The sequence below is a fragment of the Oncorhynchus masou genome, chromosome 18 (genome assembly GCF_036934945.1).
Source record: "Oncorhynchus masou masou isolate Uvic2021 chromosome 18, UVic_Omas_1.1, whole genome shotgun sequence".
NCBI classification, from domain to species: Eukaryota; Metazoa; Chordata; class Actinopteri; order Salmoniformes; family Salmonidae; genus Oncorhynchus; species Oncorhynchus masou.
Genome location: NC_088229.1, coordinates 26,476,500 through 26,484,077, shown reverse-complemented (window position 1 = coordinate 26,484,077; position 7,578 = coordinate 26,476,500). Strand labels below are relative to the sequence as shown.

At 39.6% G+C, this 7,578-nt stretch overlaps 1 long non-coding RNA gene across 1 annotated transcript in view; it reads right to left on the bottom strand.

The window, feature by feature from the left end:
- Positions 1-3,512: 3,512 nt before the first annotated feature.
- LOC135503659 (uncharacterized) overlaps positions 3,513-7,578 on the bottom strand; it is a 37,935-nt gene continuing 33,869 nt past the window's right edge. Inside the window, exon 3 of the long non-coding RNA XR_010449982.1 lies at positions 3,513-3,579. This is a non-coding gene — a long non-coding RNA (uncharacterized LOC135503659). The remainder of the gene's footprint in view (positions 3,580-7,578) is intronic.

Here is a 7,578-nt window from a genome sequence, read left to right as displayed (position 1 = left end):
GTTTGCTGTTCTTGCTGATAATGAATTGTACCCATCTGGTAGGTCCCAGGTCAAAATCACTCCCTGATTAGAGGGGAAGAATGAAAAAAAGCAGTGGAACTGGCTTTGAGGTCCAAAGTTAAGTTCAGCAAGCCATGAGACTACCATCTCAGATTGTTCTGAAATAATTTCTGTATTTAGAAACCGATAAGTTAAGCGTTCCGGAAACTGTAAGCTAATTGATTACACCCTATCCCTTTAAAAATGAATCACTTAATAGCAGGAACAGCACATTCTAGTGGTCAGACCTGGTAATATCAGGATGTAGGATGGGACATGTCCCCAACATCTTCTCTGAATGGGAGGAAGAAACTAAGAATATATTACATAGGATGAAGAAACAATACTAGAGCCGCAGCTCCATACTACTTAAACAGAACAGATACAATATACTTGTTTTTGGGGTGGGATTGGCATGGAGTGTAGGGGGTCTGTGGATTACTTTTGACCACTTCTTTGGATTCCTCATGTCTTATTCATTCTTAGAAAACGTTTAGTCCTAATCAGATGTTAGGTACTATAAATGAAAATGGCCAAATTGGGTGCAATCAGTTAGCTTAATTTCTCAGAGATCAAATTTTATTTCAACAAAATAATGTTGCAGGAATGCTAATGTTAACTGCTTCTAACAACATAACCGATTTCAGAACAATCTGAGATGGTGGGTGTTTAAAATCCTCTTTATTGTGCTTTTTCAGGTGGAACGACACTAAGGTTTGCTTTGTTTGGTCTTGTTATCCCAGACAGCAAGGTAAACAGCGGTCTTAATTCACAGCACACAGAATGTGTGTGTGTTGTCACTGTGTGTGTGTGCGGACATCATTGACTGTAAGAAGAGAGCCGCTTAAACATGGAAGTACTAGTCGTTGACATGAAAACAAAAAAAGGCATCCTACAGACACTCTTTTAATAATTAAATGTACATAGGAGTCCATTTGAGAGAGGCCTTTCCAATATTCATGTTAGAAAATAGCCAACTTTATGTTGTAATTCAAACATTAGATATTCTACTGCGCAACTCTTTGCATACATACAGTTGAAGTCGGAAGTTTACATACACCTTAGTCAAATACATTTAAAATAATTTTCACAATTCCTGACATTTAATCCTAGTACAAATTCCCTGTCTTAGGTCAGTTAGGATAACTGCTTTATTTTAAGAATGTGAAATGTCAGAATAATAGTAGAGAGAATGATTTATTTCACCTTTTATTTCTTTCATCACATTCCCAGTGTGTCAGAAGTTTACATACACTCAATTAGTATTTGGTAGCATTGCCTTTAAATTGTTTAACTTGGGTCAAACATTTCGGGTAGCCTTCCACAAGCTTCCCACAATAAGTTGGGAGAATTTTGGCCCATTCCTCCTGACAAAGTTGGTGTAACTGAGTCAGGTTTGTAGGCTTCCTTGCTCGTAAGCACTTTTTCAGTTCTGCCCACAAATGTTCTTTAGGTTTGAGGTCAGGGCTTTGTGATGGCCACTCCATGCCTAGACTTTGTTCTCCTTAAGACATTTTACCACAACTTTGGAAGTATGCTTGGGGTCATTGTCCATTTGGAATACCCATTTGCCACCAATCTTTAACTTCCTTGACTGATGTCTTCAGTTGCTTCAATATATCCACATAATTATCCTCCCTCATGATGCCATCTATTTTGTGATGTGCACCAGTCCCTCCTGCAGCAAAGCACCCCCACAACATTATGCTGCCACCCCCGTCCTTCACGGTTGGGATGGTGTTCTTCAGCTTGCAAGCCTCCCCCTTTTTCCTCCAAGCATAACGATGGTCATTATGGCCAAACAGCTGTATTTTTGTTTCGTCAGACCAGAGGACGTTTCTCCAAAAAGTATGATCTTTGTCCCCATGTGTAGTTGCAAACAGTAGTCTGGCATTTTTATGGCGGTTTTGGAGCAGTGGCTTCTTCCTTGCTGAGTGGCCTTTCAGGTTATGTCAATATAGAACTCATTTTACTGTGGATATAGATACTTTTGTACCTGTGTCATATAGCATCTTCACAAGGTCCCGGGATTGATTTGCACTTTTCGCACCAAAGTATGTTCTTCTCTAGGAGACAGAATGCGTCCCCTTCCTGAGTACTATGACAGGCTGCATGGTCCCATGGTGTTTATACTTGCGTACTATTGTTTGTACAGATGAACGTGGTACCTTCAGGCATTTGGAAATTGCTCCCAAGGATGAACCAGACTTGTGGAGGTCTTGGCTGATTTATTTTGATTTTCCCATGATGTCAAGCAAAGAGGCACTGAATTTGAAGGTAGGCCTTGAAATACATCCACCGGTACACCTCCAATTGACTCAAATTATGTCAATTAGCCTGTCAGAAGCTTCTAAAGCTTTTTAAAGGGACAGTCAACTTACTGTATGTAAACTTCTGACCCACTGGAAATGTGATACAGTAAATTATAAGTGAAATAATCTGTCTGTAAACAATTGTTGGAATAATGACTTGTGTCATGCACAAAGTAGATGTCCTAACCGACTTGCCAAAACTATAGTTTGTTGACAAGAAATTTGTGGAGTGGTTGAAAGACGAGTTTAAATGACTCCAACCTCAGTGTATGTAAACTTTCGACTTCAACTCTAGGTTTTATTCCGTCACTGTAAAGAAATGTAAAATGCCGGCCTTCTTTCATATTGAAAATAATTACATTCCTAAAGGGACTGAAATGAGCTCTATACCATCAGCCAAACTTTGCTACAAAAAGTGAGTGGTGTTTGGACCAAATAGCCTATTTCATGCCACAGGCTGCTGTAAGTATATTGTATAACGTGGAAGATCAGCATCTTCTTTTTGATACGGTCTACTCCACCCAGTGGAATGACATTTTAACACTATTACATACCTCAAATCTGAATGTGGTAGGCCTATTCTAACATGGTTCTTATGTCATTTGGTTACAACACACACTAAAGTAGCGTTCACTCTATTCAAATTGGCTGAGATGGTTGTGGCACACTAGACTTACTAAATATGATACATGTAATCAGACAGTGGCACCGCCTCTCCCAATTAAAATATCCCTGGGATTTAGCATGCTTTGTCATTGGCACTCGGGTGTTGATACTGTATCTCTTTATTAAACACTCAAAACAAAACGCATCGTAATTAGATTCAACACAAGGGCGGCCCACTCCACTTGGATTAGTGTGTGTCTACAAGGGTTCCTTAGAGACTCAATGTTGACATCTGCCAGTTGAATTGAATTTCAAAGCGGACTGCAGCGTTTATGAGGCGGTCGTAAGATCTAGCCTAGTTGTTCGCCTGTCTGTGTATCTAAGTTAGTATGTGTCTCAAATGGCACCCTACTGCCTTCATAGTGCACTATAGAGCCCATCAAATGTAGTGCACTATGAAGGGAATAGGGTGCCATTTGGGTTCAGCCTTAATGGTTGTTAAAGCTGAATATTGACAGTGGTGTACTGGTGTAAGAGGGCATATAAAAGACACTTACGCTTGCTAGGATCCCTCGGCAGTAGATGGAGCAGGGTCCTGGGTGTTTCGTGGTACAAACTTAGCCTAGGAACAAAGAGAACGACGGTGAGAATCAATCAAGACAAGTTGTTTAGGGAGTGACTCATAATAGACACAAATGCACATGAAACATTTGTGAAAAAATACTGTATTAGAACTACTAATAATTTCACATTTTCGTAGAAAAGTTTGTGTCTACCTTTTTTCAATTGAGAGCTGTCAGCTTTATCTGTGCTCTGTGGACATTTGGTGACTGTCTCATATTAAAAGGTGCTTTTCTTGCTGTAAGTTTAAGGTAGGTGCAGGAGGCAAGAGCATTGGAGAGTTCAAATCATTTGAACTTGGAGCCCCCAAAGACTCTTCCCATGTGCCACTGTTATAAATGGAACTCTTCAGAGCCTCTATGCTCCTCCTCCTCCCCGGGAAAAACAATGGCTGGCCCAATGCAGTTTTTGCAAATTTAATGTGAAACACCCTACTAGGCTAATAGAGGTACATGTTCACAATAATAATAGGTTTTAAGGTATTATACATGTTCGTTTTAAGTGTTTACACAACATTCAATAGACCTATTTCCTAAAAGGGAAAGTACACCGGGTTTTTTCTATTCCAAAACAGTTATATTATTCCTTCCCTCAATGAGTTGGGGTCTTGATTCAGTATCAATTCATGAAGGAAAGATTTTTCTATTGTTGAATTTAAATGTAAATTTATCCTCCTTTATGTGCTAAATTGATTGTGAATTGATCTCAACCCCTAGATGTATTCCACATTTTGTTGTGTTAAAAAATCTCACCCATCTACACACAATACTAAGGATGAGTATTAGGGCCAAGTGGTACTTGTATATAAAAAAATGCAGGATGGTACTTTAAAAAAGTGGCAATATTTCAAGAATAAATAGGCAATATTTTGAGAAAAAGAGGCAGGACTTTGAGAATAAACTAAAAATGTTGAGAATAAAGTCATAGTTATATTTCAAGATTAAGGTAATTGGTTAATTGCATGTCTCCCTGGCTGCCTGTTGCTATATGAGCCACTGGTGAAACTATACTTAGTAACAAGGAAATCCTTGCTCTTATAGCACATAATAACCATATTATAATCATTATTAAGACCTGTAAGAGGTTGTTGCCACATATTATTTTCAGAAGGAACTGTGCATTCAGTGCAGTGCATTCAGAAAGTATTCAGACCACTCGACTTTTTCCACATTTAGTTACGTTACAGCCTAATTCTAAAATGTATACAATTATTTCTTCCCCTCATCCAACTACACACAACACCCCAAAATGACAAAGCAAAAACAGGTTTGCAAATGTAATTAAAATAAAAAACAGAAATGACTTATTTACATAAGTATTCATGACCATTTGCTTTAAGACTCGAAATTGAGCTCAGGTGCGCTTCCTGTTTCCATTGATCATCCTTGAGATGTTTCTACAACTTGATTGGAGTACACCTCTGGTAAATACAATTGATTGGACATGATTTGGAAAGGAACACACCTCTATAGAAGGTCCCACAGTTGACAGTGCATGTAAAAACAAATGACCATCAATCTAATGATCTAATACATTCGTTCAAACAGGCGTCACTGCGCACTCATGCTTATCAATCGAATGATCTAATTACTCACACACACACACAGTTTCCCCCTAGTAATTTCAGGATTATAGACATACTCTCTTCTAACGGCCATGGTGCGTTATGAGCACAAACCCAAAAAAAGTTATTGTCACTGAATAAGAAGAGAACTGGGGTTGAGTCTCCGTCAGTCTGCCCTCCAAATTCGCTACAACGTTCTGCTGCATAGCCAAGGTGAACATCTCGCAAAAGATCTGTGCATAATGGCAACTTGTAATTACCTTATCCGTGATGCTTTAGTAAGGGTAGTATTTCCCCCATATGACAACTATCCTTGTAACAACTATAAGCTCTGCTACCAGCTTTCAGTCTCACGTCAGAATTAGACGTTCATCCATGTTTCTCAAACATCACATTTTGAAGTTGTTCCAATCGATGGACGTCGAATACTGACTTGTATCAAGTGTGACCTGGCTGGGCTAGTAGGCTACTCAATAAAACAAATTATCTTGGGATCCTGGAGACTGGGGGCTATGCATGTGCATGTGCATGTCCCATGTCAAGCTGCTCTCCAAATACACTACAACACTGCTATGTTGCAGCCTATTATATACCTATAGCTGCTCACTAGATTTAAGTAACCTAACCTGTAGGCTAATCATAAATTACAGTGGGCAAGCTAAAGTAAATTATAAGCCTATCCAACGGCTGCGGGAGGACTGAATAATGAAGCAGGGGTTTTACGCAAACATGTCTGTGGGAGGAGAGGCAGCTCAAGGACTGCTCCTATGCAGCTCATCTGAGGCGCTGTTTGAATGAAGGATGCATAGGTTATCCCAAAACAGTCAGGGGCATCGTCTCTGTTATTGTAACGTCTGCTTCCAACTCACATTCTCAAACACGTAGATCCCCTCAACGCAGCTCATCTCTAGATCCCAATCACCTGAATTCTGATCACCTGTTCACGCACCTGCATGTCATTATCACACACTATTTAGTTCAGTTCTTTGCACCACATCATTGTGAGGTATTGTTTGTTTTGTGACACACTTCTATTCGGAGATCTGTTTCCAATAATTTAATCCAACCATGTATGAACATTTTTTGCCTGCCTCTCTAACGACGCCTTTTGCCTATTCCCTGCCTGTACTTTAGCCTATTGAATTTCCTGTTGTCAACCTATTGCCTGATCTCCCGGACGAGTTACTAGCCTTTTCCCTGCCTGTCCTGTTGCCTTTTTGGACCCCCTGTGTATGACCTTCTGCCTGCCTCTGGACCCAGCTACCTGCCTCCTCCTGTGGTCCTTTACAAATAAACACCTGCTGCGCCCTGCGCTTGAAACCAGCTCTCTGTCTCCCATCGTGTTCATTACAGCTATTTGTCTCAGCTATACTGCTACCACATGTTCACCTTATAGAGTCAAGTGGCTAGACCTGTTAGGTTATAGTAATGGAACGTAAATTGCTGTCTCAGACGGGACTTTAACCAAACTCCTGCCCCTGGCTTTACAAGGTCCATGACAGGGGTTTGGGTACAGCCCAAGAGCCCGACAGGGATTCGCTATCCGTCTCCATGCAATCCGTGATTTGCATTCACAAGATAATAAGTGTAGGCCTATGAAGTTACGTCATTGGAATAAAACATCATGCCATTACGCACAAATTTATAAGTTAATCTTTTGTTTTGACATATAGGCTGCTGGACTAGCTGTTACAATCTAAGATACTATGCAAGGTTGGCATATGCAGGGGATTGAGGATAACATTGTAGCAAATTCGAAAGGCGCAAAATCGAAAGGCGCCATTGTTTGTTCATTCTCTAAATATTGCCACTATTCTCGACATATTGCCACTATTTTACTATCCATGAAAATCCAAGTACCACCACCCATCGCTGTTTATTTTTGTTTTTCTATTCACTTGGCTCTAATACTCTTCTACAATACCCTGTAAAGACAAAGTGAAAACATGTTTTTAGAAAAATTTTCAAGAATACTGGAAATTAAATTCAGAAATTCACACCCCAGAGTCAATACTTTGAAGAAGCATCTTTGGCAGCGCTTACAGCTGTGAGTCTTTCTGGGTAAGTCTCTAAGAGCTTTCACACTTTATTGTGCAACATTTGCCAGTTATTCCTTACAAAATTCTTCAAGCTCCATCAAATTGGTTGTTGATCATTGCTAGACAACAATTTTCAGGTCATGCCGTAGATTTTCAAGTACATTTAAGTCAAAACGGGTCTTTGCGGTTGAATCTGTGTTTCGACATTCACTGCTGGACTGAGGGACCTTACATATAATTAATTGTATATGTGTAGGGTATCATGCTAAACACTATTATTGCATAAAGTCCATACAACTTGTGACTTGTTACACAAAGTTTACTCCTAAACTTATTTAGGCTTGCTATAACAAAGGGGTTTAATACTTATTAAATCAATACAATTTATCTTTCCATT